General features: G+C 38.4%; 1 protein-coding gene across 2 annotated transcripts in view; it reads left to right on the top strand.

Annotated features, from left to right (window-relative positions):
* Positions 1–14,160, top strand: part of LOC124795333 — a 340,686-nt gene that overhangs the window by 106,736 nt on the left and 219,790 nt on the right. The gene's annotated exons all lie outside the window — the stretch shown is intronic.

Genomic DNA, 14,160 nt, shown 5'->3' with positions numbered 1-14,160 from the left:
AATTGTAATCAGTCTTTCCATTGTGTGCCAGCCTAGTCCGCTGTAACTAGCTCTGACGTCATAAATGTTGCGCAATACTTTAAAAATCAAGTAAATTACCTGAAACGTTTCTAGCATGTCAGGAGTAATACTAAATCAATATGTGTTGAATATCAGTTCAATAACTTTAACCAGTTTTGAAATTTGGACGTTTTTCTGTAAAAATCATTGGCGCAACAGAAAAGAGCTAGAGACTTAAAAATTTATATTTAGATTCCTTTTTCATATTAATTTAATAGAAACAGTATTCTGGATCTCACAAATTAAAATTTTAGTGGAAATTCATGATTTTCTGGTTTTTGTCTTAAAAATTAAGGAAGCAAGATAGATTAAATACGCTAATAAATTATCCACGTCAGACTTTTATTATGATTACTTACCTGTGTGTTGAATGCACATTTAAATTGAGAGCTTCATCGGCCATCAGCAAAGGAAGCGATAATTTATTCAATAACTTAAAGTGGTGCATTACTAGCCCAGCGGCTAGTCGGGAGAGCCGATTTGATAGGCGTTCCCTTAGCCGTCTGCACCGCGGCTTTATATATAAGAACGCTGCGTGAGGAAGAAAGGTCCCAGTTCTCTCCAGACGCTGAATAGCACACCATCTGTGTTGGGAGTTGCGTTGCGTCGGTATCATTGCTATAAACAGCCTCGGATGCCATATTAAGTTACTCGGGATATGCGTAACCATTAAAGCATTTTCAAGTGAAGTGTTAATTCTGGGATGACTTTAATGATCTATCTTCAGTTTGCGTATGTCATATTTTCACGTGCCATCACGGGACAAACATTCTACCATTATTTAGCGTGGCGGTGGATGAACATTATCATCAAATTATGGCAAGCATTCACTTAAACATTTAATTTGGACAGTTATAATTGCATCAGTGCATTAGACTCTGAACTGCTCTGTTAGTCAGATTGTGTGGATTCTTTTTTTTTTTTCGTCTGTAACTTTCAGAATATAGCGAACGTTTTTTCACGATCGTTTTTGATTATGAATCCCAGACAATCTTCTAATTCCTCAGAGCTATAAGCTGTAGCTATAAGTGTATTTCTCAGATGAAGTGGGCACTAGGAATTCTAATTACAGGCTTCACGTTTTGCTAATCACTTTCTGGTTGCCAGTGTTGAGAACGGCAAAAGACAGCATAATTAATAGGAACATTTATATAACAATTAATTCCACCCGCCGTCCCACATATGGTTAAACGGCAGGGAAATGCATTCTTTTCTACATTACATAACATTCTACATATAATAAACAGCATAATTCCACCCGCCGCCCCACATATGGTGCATCGGCCAGGAAAAACATTCAACATTTTATATAAACAAATGATAATTCCACCCGCCACCCCACACCGTGATCTTAACCATATTACAACTCAAACTGTAAATTTTTGGTTCTACATTTTGAAAGTGATTGTCATTTTTCTTTTCATATTCTTTGACTTGTTTTTCAAATCTATCACTGATGTCCTTAAGATTCTGGCCTAACTGAACTGTGTTGTTTTGCTCCATTTATTCCAAACGAATCTCATTAGCATCGAGTCTGTCTTTAATATTTTCTAACTACTCCCATTTTGTCTGTTAGTGTCATCAATTGCCTTAAATTTTCCCTCCATATAATTCATTAACTTCATCCTGTCTTTCCATACGAGTTTCAACTTTCTCTACAGGATCCAGTCTATTAATGTTGCATTCACTTTCGTATGATAAATTTACATTAGTACTAGCATTGGTGACACCATTGACAATACTCTCCTCTTTTACAATAGTCATCTTTTTACACAGGAATAAACAAAACACAATAAATTTATCTTTTATAAAGGATACTAAATTATCTTACTCACAGTTTATTGATTTTGTATCTTACAAAATCTTCTTTGTTGATTGGTGCCTGCTGGAATTCACAACACTGAAACACTACACTTATAAGACTATTACGTTTTTGTTTCACACCACTTTACACTTTTTTCTTCTTTCTTGACTTATTGCGCCATCATTCTTGCTCCAGTAACTGAATTCCATTGTCTTGAAGGTATCAACATATGACTTTCTTGAACATTTTCATCCAGGATGTACGAATTCTGTCATTGTCTTCACAATCTTGGTGGTAATTTATTTTGATAACTTTTTCAATAATCCCAGATGATGCCACCATATTGTACTGGTTGTTATCTTTCTCGTTTCTTAGATAACTGGAACATTGTTTGTGGAATCTTGCACTGTATATTGTGGTAGGAACACTCTCACCACGTGTTTTTGAATGGGAATAATATGACCAGTTCCAGCACAATTTCAGCAATAATTATTTTTTAGTTGCTGCTTGAAAATTAGACACTGCAGATCACGTTTGTCTAGGGGTTTTTCATAGTTTGGTCTGCAAAATAATCATTCCAACAAGCATGTCCTGGGTTTGCTTCTGTTTGAAATAAACTCCACTGGATCTGAAATAGTTTCAGCTAAAATAATTATATTTATTCATACTTTTTGTTAGGAACTACACCATTTTCATTATCAACAGTGATAATCTAAATCCATTATACTACACTTGTCGTCTAAGCATGTCCGTCTTTCTCCAATACCAACAGAGAAGAAGGACTTATGCAAGTCAACATGTGCCTGGAAGTTGCAGACATTCCTGCATTCTAGATTCTTTGGTCTACTGACCTTAATAAATTCCAAAGACTCACACACGCACACACACACACACACACACACACACACACACACACACACACACACAGCATTCAACATCTTAAACAAGTCCATTATTTATCATAAAAGAAAATATTCACAATTAAATAAATTAAACACATTTTCTGGCAACATAATGAAATTACTTTAACTCTTTACTGTGGACATCATACTTTTTGCATGAGATAAACTTTATCTCCAACGGTTGATTACAGTACACCATGAATTTAATAATAACATCATCCTTAAGCTCTGTAAAATTTGATGTAAGATTCACACTTTACTGTGTAACTTTGTTATTTATATACTCCTGTATATCACTATTTTACTTGTACTCAGGTCTGCTTCTACTGTCACCTCCACATCAATGATATTACTATTACCTAAATTATATGATTGCTATCTTAAATTTTTTACATTTGGGACTCCATCACCAGGATTTCCTTCACTCACATTGTACTATTGGTAGTCCATAATTGGGTCCCTAGTTACCTCTTCATGTGGATTATATCAACCTTCAGGCCCCTCACCTGTCACTTCCAAACTTTGGGTTGCGTTATCTCGCGCTCTCCTTGCTCAGGTACGCATTTTCCTGATACACGCAGTTCAAATTTCGATATCCACAACACACAAGTATATGCTTGTTCACAACACATATGAACAGACACACTCTGTTCCAAGATGATGGTTTATGATAAAATCAAATGTACTTTCACCAACCATAGCATTGTTTTTATGCAATGTCTAGAGTACTCATACCTGCGAGGATCTCACGTTAGCTGTGAGTACTTATCCTCTCTCACCAGTCGGCATTCGTGCCTTCAGCCCAAAGTTGTTAATAGATCCTTTTCAAGCCCCACATTGGGCGCCAAATATTTTCAAATGCCTCTTCTGTCTTCTTGTTAGTCCCAGCTTCCTGAGATCACTCAGTGAAGAAACACAGTAAATATAACAAGATCTGTAGTGGTACAATGAAATTATGCAACAGTAAGTAATTTATTGGTATTTATGGAAAAGATAAGAAACTCTCTCTACTCTCATATGTCATCATACTTTGTGTAGCATTTTATGTGTGTAATGGAGTTTTCAGTTTCATGAACCATTTCAATGAATTCATTACAGTGTTGCTTGGCAATGTAATCAGCAATGTCATATTTGTCTCTATTAAAACTGATGCTCAACATTTTAAATAACCTTTCATTTAGTTTTTGTCCAAATCAGCACTTATTTCAAAATTAATTTCAGCTTTGTGGATTAAATCCATGAGTATTTGTAACTATTGTCTTTGATTTACTGAACAGCTTGATCTTGTACTGGCAGGTAATTTATTTCAAATCTAGTGTGCAGTTTCCAGTATTTCCCTGACGGGATAAATAACTCTTTTACAATGACGTGATCTCATGTAAAGATCTAACTGGAACTGGATTTATCTCCATCGAATTCAGAATCATAAAATAAAATTCACCGCACTGGCAAGCAAACTATACCAATCCACTTTTGAACTCTATGAAAGTTGTTGTCTCAGAGTAAAAGCTGCACATAAATTCACTCTTCTTTTCATGCATAGAAAAACCAAAACACCTTTATATTAAATATTTCCCATTCTGAATAGACTTCAAGAGTTTATATTTCATAATCAATAAAATTTTGTCGCCTGAGAGAAACTATCATGTCAGGACGGTGGTGTCACAAATCAACACTTGCTTGAAAGGAACGCAATACATGTAGTAAAAGTACCATCTGTAAAGTAATGTACTGATTTTTATAACAAATTTGCTAACCCTTATATTGCTACATCAGTAATTTGTAGCAAATGACTTGACTGTAGATTAAACATTTGCTGAGAACATGATCTACCCTTCCTAATATCACCTTAATTACTCTCCATGGTTGTTTACACTCAGTTTAGTATAATCTTGGAAATATGTTATATGAAACTGGTTGCAAAGAAATTCCCCTGCGGATGTTAAAATCTTGTTTGTTGCCTTTCGTATATAGTTGATGTACCAAGGTGACCTTTCATTCTGCTGGGAATTGATGTATCAAGCTCATGTTTCATTCTCCTGAGCACTTTCCTGTTTTCCTAGTTTTCTCAAAGATTAATTTTAGTTCATTTATTATTTTTAATTTTTGGTAGAGATCATTTCAAAACCTTTGCTCTCATAGAGTCTTCTCCACTAGGTTTATAAGGTTTTAATAACTCCTCCAGTTTCTTTGATAGCTAGATGTAAATCATATTCTAGATTTTCAAGCATGTCTGAGCTTATGGATTGGTACTGGACAAAGAAGCTGGTCAAAATAGTTTTCAAATACATCTTCATATTTTCGTGGTGCAAAGACAGTTCCATAAAATTTTGGGAGTGCAGCCACATAAATTCAACTTCTTCTTCTAATATTTCAGCTGAATACCATCCAGCCATCTTCAGAGTAGGTTGAGGTGATTGACGTTTCAGTGCTTGCTCTGTCCTTTTAAACTCATGGACCAAACCACTGTGCATGCAACCACAGATGCAGAAGGTGTGATCAACGTTTCTGGCACCTTGTGTATTTGTGGCCAATTGCGCAGTGGTTTGGTCCGCGAGTATAAAAGGATGGTGTTTTGAAATCCATAGGCTTTTGGCTGAGACCTCATTGGCAGTTGTCAAGTGGTGACTGTCTTTTGGTTGCTGCTACCATCCTTATATAACTGTGCTGCCTTCTGTGACATCAGTGTGTAGGGCGGTGAGAGGCTAGTATTATGGAATATAGGAATATTCGCTTTCTGATATGAGAGCCTGAAAAATACTTTTGTGGTTAACCAGAAAAAGATAGAGAACATACTGACTATAATTTCCTGTCTGCAAGTCCTCATTCTTCTATACCCGGGCCGCTGAAACATTGCACTTGACGTTTGCGCATGAAGTTGGCAGCGTAACAGAGTAACAAGTGAAGAACGGTAGGCGCTAGGCATTCAGCGTGGGGCGCCAGCCAATCACAGCGCAGTGAGCACAGCTGTTACTCACGTGCTGTGATGTCAAAGTTCCCGCGTTGCCGGCTTTGTTTAGTGAATGTGTATACAACGTGAATTGTATGTTGTTTACCGCGTGTTTTCGTTGTACTGTGTGCTATATCGTTGTGACTTTTGTTACGTTGTGAGTGTACATACTTGGAAAATGCCACCGAAAAGACTTCGTTCACTTAGTGACAATCCTTTGCGTCGAGGGGTGCCGCTAAACAGCCAGGCACTGGAGTTAATACGCAGAACTCGTGAGTTTTACGAGCAGGAGAAAAACTACGTAAGCATTCATGGACAGCCATCAATTCCTGCCGACAAAGTGGTGGAACGTACGTCGAAAACTCTTGGTATTAGTGCAAGAACCGTAGTAAGTAAGGGAGTATTACTACAAAACTTGGAAGATACTGAAGTGAGCCGTAATGATTCCGAGCCGTCTGGATCAAATAATACATTTTTATCAACACCGGGAAAGAAGAAAAAGCGGCCTAGTCCTATCACAGATTCAGATTCTTTCCAGACTGATGCAATTCGTAGGCATGTTTATGCTTACTACAGCAGAAAAGAGTATCCGACTGTAGCTAAGTTATTAATCTCTTTAAAAGAAAGTGAACTCTTCAGGGGTGGTAAAACATCACTAAAAATTGTGCTAAAAAATATGGGTTTCCGTTACAAAACGCTAGACGGACGCAAAGTACTGTTAGAGAGGGCCCATATTGTTACCGCTCATAGTATTTTCTTGCACAAACTTGTGGGCAGAGACATTCATTCCATAATTTGGCTAGACGAAACGTGGGTTAATGCCGGGGAAGCTGTCAGTAAATGTTGGACGGATAACACACCCAGCAGTAGCGGCCATCAGCTGACAGGAAGAGGAGCTAGATTAATTGTGGTTCATGCAGGCTCCTCCAGTGGTTTTGTCCCTGACGCACTATTAGTTTTTAGATCGAAAAAGACTGGTGATTACCATGAAGATATGGATCACACACGATTTGTTGAGTGGTTCAGGAACCTTTTAAAACAATTTCCTGTCCCTACAACAATTGTAATGGACAGTGCTCCATATCATTCGGTGATACAGAACAAAGCCCCAACCACAAATGATCGGAAAGAAGTTATGGTGCAGTGGTTACAGGCTCGAAATATTGCAGCGGATATGAGTATGACAAAGGTTCTGTTGTATTCTCTTGTTAAAGAAAATAAGCCTACGACACCTACATATGTAGTAGACGAAATTGCCAAGGAGCAGGGTCATACTGTAATAAGGCTGCCACCATATCACTGCCATTTCAACCCTATTGAGTTAATATGGAGTGATGTAAAAATGTATGTAAGGAACAACAACAAGTCCTTTACAATAACAGAGGTGGAAAAGCTGTTGCGTGAAGCTCTTGTGACTGTGGATGCAGCCTCATGGAGAAAAAAAGTAGAGCACGTCGAGAAGCTTATACGAGCAGCACAGACAATAGAAGGAATTATCAGTGGCCATGAACAATTAATGATTTGTCTTGCTGATGACGACGATGAAGACGGTTTTGGCGATGAGTCGGACAACAGTGACGATGGCGAGCTGGATGGAATTGCGCCATTATCGCTGTAAATTGGTGAGTGAAAAATTACTAATATTGGTTATTTATTGCAATCTCGGTTATTATTTATTTTGTAAACTACGTACGTTATTGATTTGAAAGTACCAGTCGTCAGATGCTTGTTTTTTTGTATTTCTTTGCTCCGTTATCGAAAGGGTGTGCATTGTTATGCTTTTACATGTATTGTTATACGGTTGTTTACTTCCTGTCATTGTAGTACAACTAAAAACGAGTTTTTATATACACTGTAATTGCTCAGTCGCTTGCATTTACGAGACGGGTTGGAAAACTGTATCGTCTGCTGTGTGTATAGAGGCTGCTGTTGCAACATCGCTATTACAGTGTAGCCAACCTAAATAGACAAAAAGCGAACTGTCAAGTGCAACGTTTCGCCGGCGGGGGTATAGTACTCACTGAAAGAAATGTTTCTGATCTCAATTTACTCAACAAGATAAGGAACTATGATTATAAATAAAAGTTTTGAGTACTAACTGATTGAATTATATTCTGAAAAAGTCACATGCAAAGCATTATAATAGTCCTGATAATAATAATAATAATAATAATAATAATAATAATAATAATAATGATGATGATGATGTCTCTATCATAAACAGCACTATGAGCAGTTCAGAGGTGACCTCTATGATAAATTCCCATTAAATGGTCTTTTGCCCTGACTTTTAGTAATCAATCTTAATTGCCTGCCACAAAAGTGGAAAATAATTTCACTATTTGCCAAGTGGTTTTGTTAACATGACAGGCAATGCACAAACTACTACTTCCATGAAACCTAAGCGTACAGATCTCCTGAGCTCACTTCCTATTTGTACTGAAAAGATGTGTTTAATTGCAACTTGGGTTTGACAGTGTCTGAGGCAGGGCATAAGGTGGTATTTGACTGATGTGGAAAGAGTGGTAGCTCAGGGCAAAGTGTGTGTGTCACTCCCTCTCAGGCCTTTTTTGTATATGGGCACAGGAGATGGCTGAAGGTAACATCTGCCATCTTCTGCTATATCCCCAGGTAGAAGCATCTAAATGGCCACTTTCTTCAACACATACATTTTAATAACTTCATCATGAATCAATTTACAATTTTCATAATTTTTATATGAATGTAGTTAAGTTGGCTTTAATTAAAGAAAAAGTTTAACTCAACTGCATTCAAACTCTGCTGGCTAGAATTTTTAGAACAGAACTGACAGCCGAACATGACCTCTTAAGTACAACTTTAAGAGACCTTGTATTGATTGTTATTTACATCATAGTCTTGAAACTTGTTATAGCTTATAGCTTTATTGTTTAATCAGTTTCATCTGGTGCTGTAATCAGAACTTTCTATCATTAATGTGAATGATTCTTAATCTATTACAAATAAGGAAGTTTTCATTCCAAATTTAGTTTTTAGTAAATTACTTGAAAACTATTAGAGGTAGCTTAATGGGGTCACATAGTTAAGGTTTTTGAATCATACTGAAGCTCATTACCAATTTTCATCTTTCTGAGTAATACTTAGCCTCTTCATCTTTCCCTTAAAGCACAAATTTTGACCAAATTATTGCTCTGATCAAGTTGAGACTTGTAACAGATGATTTTACAAACATTTGCACATATTGAACAATTTTTGGCTTTCTAGCTTTATTATTTAGCGCTACTGTCTTTTATTCTATTCATAACAATGTATTTAAGGAAAGATATTCATATGATCACTCTGAGATTTAACAATTTAATCATTAATATACTGAAGCATGTTTTGACAAAGTTTGGAAGAGCTACCTTAATTTTTAATTTCTTTATTAGATTATGGTGTAATACTTGCATGCTATGCACAGGTGCATTATGATGACATGGAGCTAGTAGCAGTGAGCTGGAGTAAGTTGCAGCACACTTGTTTGCCTCTGTATCTCTCAAATAATACAGTGCATGTTTCTCCACATCTGTTGCTTTCTCCAGCACCATATCAGGTAATCTATTCATTGCACATCCACTGCACCTACTTCAACCTTCCAAAGGCCAGGTCCCAAGCCATGCTAAGATGGAAGCCGCCATCTTTATTGAAGATGTTGTCACAATTTTTTTTATTGGTCCCTTCTTTTATTACTCTGTCCCATAATCAATTAGCCTGTGTAATAACAGATACCTTACTGAATGCAATATATCCATTTTCTAGGGCATGCTCTGCTACCATGGATTTCTCAGGGTACTGAAAGCAGAAACATCTCTCATGTTATATATAGTGCTCTCAATAGTATGCACAGTCTGTTTGGAATAAAAATGTCCACACCCACATAGTAATTTATATACTGCTGGGATCCTGAGGCCTTCATTGTTTTCCACAGGCCCGATAAGTTGTCAAATTTCTGCTGGGGCCCTGAAGACCAAGTCAATTTGATCACTCTTTGGGAGCCAGCTAATCTTTCCTATTACTGAGACTCAGAATGGCAAAAATGCAAGCTACTTCGAGTCCTACTCTGGGTCCTTCTGTTTAACTGTTTTTGGAAAGATGGCTTGTAAAATGTGGCCATTGTTGTAGCCATTTATCATTAATATTTTCCATAAATGGTGGGTTTTCAGCATTGGAGATGGCTTCTGCTTGATAGATCGAGGTCCTCAGAACAGAACATTCCTGTGATCGATAGTGATAGCTGTTAGTGTGCTGACATTGGTCTGTATGAGTGGGTTTTCCATAAATACTGTGCCTGAGGCAACCATTTGCTTTATGGTGGATGAGCACATCAAGGAAAGCACGGGGCCATCTCTCTCTACCTCCATCATGAACCAGTTTCAAATCGCTCGGTAATTTGTGATCGTATTTCGTCAGTGAAGTGCACCATATGCCATAAAATTGTGTTAAATGGATTAAGAATTTGTGCGTTCAATCATAAGTGGTGCCATACCCATTGTTTCTCATGATCGGAAGTTCTAAATAAGTGCGACTGCGGTATGGAATGCAACGGGCGGGACAAAGCCAGTGAAATGCACAGGGCAGGTCTGCAAGTGAATGTAGAGAACGAACTTAGGAAAGAACTCGATTATATTATAAAATACGCAAAAACGCTTGAAAAATTGGTAATAAGTGTGAGAAATTCCTCAAAATCTAGCCTACAAGAGTTCTCAAATACCAGTCAAATAAGCAGCACACGACCAAAAACAAAAAGAGCGGAACTTACTTTAAAACTAAGTAATATGTTTAGTGTGCTTGAAAATAGCACAGAGGAGAAAGAACAGTCAAATTGTACCATCATCCACATGGACAGTTCAGTGATCAACGCTAAATTGCGCTCACAAAGCAAAACAAATCGTCCTGCTTTTTGTAAACAAAACAAAAGACACATGTTGGAAAATAGACATGAAATTCTTATTCTAGCAGACAGCCATGGAAGAGGTGTAGCCGAAATTATGAGTTCTAAGACAACAGGATTCATGGTAACTGCTGTAATCAAACCAGGAGCGCCACTATGTGAAGTTTTAAATAGCTGTAATCAATCTATGAAGAATGGCAGCACTTGTGTGATAACTGGAGGCGCCAACAATATATACCACAATGAAACTAGACGTGCTACAACAGTTTTAAAGCAAGTAATTTGTAAAATGCCTGAAGTGAAATTTTTGTTGTCAGTATCCCTCATAGGTATGATCTCATGGAAAACTCTTGCGTGAATACTGAGATTATTACCACCAACAGATTTTTCGCTAAGATATGTCGAGGTTATCCTAATGCTACATATGTTGGGATAAATAGTGATTGCAGAGAGCATTTTACAGAGCATGGACTTCACAGAAACATGAAAGGGAAAGAAGCCATGAGTGCTGAAATATCGAATGCTATTAAAGACTCTAAAATAGAACGAAACGGCCTTATTAAAATATCAACATTAGCGGAAATAGGAAGAGCTGATGTCCCACAATCATTGGTAGCAACACAAGATTCTTTGACATTAGAAGAAGTAAAAAAATCTGAAGTGTCGTCCAGTACAGCAGCCACAGCAGCCAAATTGTCAGTAGTGTCGAAATCATCAAAAACAGCTGAACCATTATCATCAGCAGCATATGTACCACCCTCCCCAGCAGGTTCAAAATCAAGTCCAGAATCTGTGACTAGTCCATCAATCAGAAGAACAGAGGCAAGAACAGTGGTACAAAATGCCACTCAGATATCATCAACAGAAGAAAAATCAACACCATCGGAGCTTCATTTATCAGCTTCATATGCAGCTTCAACATCCACAGTAACGTCAGTGCCAACTGTAGTTCAAGATTTAAACGAAAATACAGTTTCAGCAAAAGTTGCAGTATCAATTGGAACATCACTTCCAGTATCAATTGGAACATCACTTACAAAACCAGACTCAGCATCAAAACTGGCAGCATCTCCAACATCCACTGAATCATCAGCTTCAGAAACACCTCCAGCATCCACTGAAACAGCAGCTATAACAACAGATACAAAAAGTATGGTGGCACGTCCAGGGGTAAGAAATACAAGGAGCAGGAAACGTGTAATTCTTAAGGATTTTTGGTACCCAGCCTCGGCAAGGAACAGCCGGTAACATTGGGAAACATGAGTACAAACTCCTCTCAATCTAATTTCAATAATTTAAAAATAATGAGCCTTAACATACAACGCATTAAAAATAAAATATTAGAACTTGAGATTGCAGCCAGTGAAGGTAGTATAGATTGTATTTGCATTCAAGAACATTGGTGCATGAGTTATGAACTAGAAAATATTTGCATTTCCCCATACAAATTAGTAAGCCATTTTTGCAGGAAGGAAACAAGACATGGCGGTGTTTGCATTTATGTAAAACCTGGAGTAAAGGTTAAAAATATGACTGTAACTGAATCCTTGAATGAAGAAAAACATTTTGAGGCTGCAGCAATACAATTGAACATGCAAAAGAGTAAATTAATAATAATGTCAGTGTACAGATCACCATGTGGTGATCCTGAAATTTTTAGAAATAAGTTAGAGGCATTGCTCAAAATATTACATCATAAAAAATCAACAATAATTATAAGTGGAGATTTTAATGTCAACTTATTGACTGAAGGAGCATCCAAAGATCAGTTCCTAAATGTTTCACATAGCTCCAATTTGTATCCACATATAATTAACCCTACAAGAATAACAAACTCTTCAAAAAGTCTCATAGATAATATCTTCACAAATATAAATGCCATAGATATAGATGTAATAAAAGTTGACCTAGGAATATCTGATCACAATGCACTTATCCTTAAATTTCCCATAACCCCTGTGACCAAAAATAGTTCATACTGTGGCGTAGAGCGTCATAAAAATCGATATTTGTTCTGTGCGTAAGTGTGCTATCTTTGAGGAGAGGGCTTTGGAGAGCATGTTGGACGCTAACGGCAGTTAGCCTCCGGACTTGTATCTGTGTAGACGCTAAGTGTGAATAAATCTGTATATGAGAGAATTCTAGTTGTTTACCTACAACTATACCATATTTCCTCACTGGTGACCCCGTTTTTGTGTAATACACGTCCGAGTTACCACCTGAAGGTTATTTATGCACCTACCACATCGGGTTTCTCCGCGATCGCGAGGGCTTTTGTTCAGCTCCAGACAATGGCCTTTCAGCATTCACCGCCACCCGGATTCCAGCAACATCTCTCCAGCACTCCTGCCGTTGTAGTGGACATGCCGCAAGAATCTTCGGAATCCTTCAGCCAGAACATGCAGTGGAATTCATCGAGTGCCGCCAGTTTCTTCCAACCGCCAACAGTCGTGGACTCTGGCTTTGTTAGCCGGGACCTTCCCACGTGTTCTCCACAGAGTGTTGGTCGGAACATTTCTACTCTTGTGTCGAACACACAATTCAATACAGTTCATGGCGTCGAGCGAGGTTTTGCTACGGAAAATCCAGTAGTAAATTCTAACTCGAATCAGTTCCCGCCACGTGTGTATCCTTCCGTGCCGGCTAGTCAACAGGTGTTCAATGCTCGTCAAACAGCAAATATCACACCGAGTGTGCATCCTAGTGGACGTGTGTGAGATCCTTGTGTTGCTTCTAATCAGGTCAACAACTCTGTGCTGGATAGTAATTACTCCGACATTTACAACCAGCTCCATCACTCACGGTCGAGTGAATACTGTGTGCATAACAGACATTCACCAGCGTACTTAAGCACTTGTGGCTTCTCTCTGAGCTACCACGTCAATGAGAATACACATTTTGACTACGATCCTCACACCGTTCGAGCGTCCGTCGCTTCTCAGCCGCCTCCCCAGCGTCAAGTGAATTTCGTGATTCCCGCATTACGGGACGCCAATAATCCGGACTCGCAATCTTCTGCATGCTCTACTTCCGTCCAAAGTAATAGGTACACCCCCTCAGTGACTGCAGTGCCGAATCTGCCGAAATTACCAGACTTCAAACCCGCTCACCCAGAGTTCTGGTTTAACCTGGTTGAGCAAACATTCAATGTCTGTGCTTTGGAAGATGACGCACGCTTCGCCTGCCTCATAAACCATCTTCACGACCGCGTCAATATAATTTATGATCTGGTCAAAGCACCCCCCCTAACAGGGAAGTATGCTGTGGCGAAACAAACGATACTGGAGCGCGTCTCTAAAACCAGGAGAGAAATTGTGTGACAGCTCATCTACGAAGAGCGTCTCGGCGACAGGTCTCCGTCCCAGCTGTGGCGGTGCATCCGTCTTCTCGTCGATGAGCAAGTTATGCCTGATGACACGCTCGCTGAAATCTGGACTGAAAAGCTGCCTTTGCCTGTCCAGACTGCAATCTCTGCGTATGAAGATAGGCCAGTAAATGAACGTTTACACGCCGCCGACAGAGCATACTCCACCAG

This window comes from Schistocerca piceifrons, chromosome 4, assembly GCF_021461385.2.
Source record: "Schistocerca piceifrons isolate TAMUIC-IGC-003096 chromosome 4, iqSchPice1.1, whole genome shotgun sequence".
NCBI lineage: Eukaryota > Metazoa > Arthropoda > Insecta > Orthoptera > Acrididae > Schistocerca > Schistocerca piceifrons.
The sequence above is the reverse complement of the archived record's forward strand: the minus strand, read 5'-3'. Positions and strand labels throughout refer to the sequence as shown.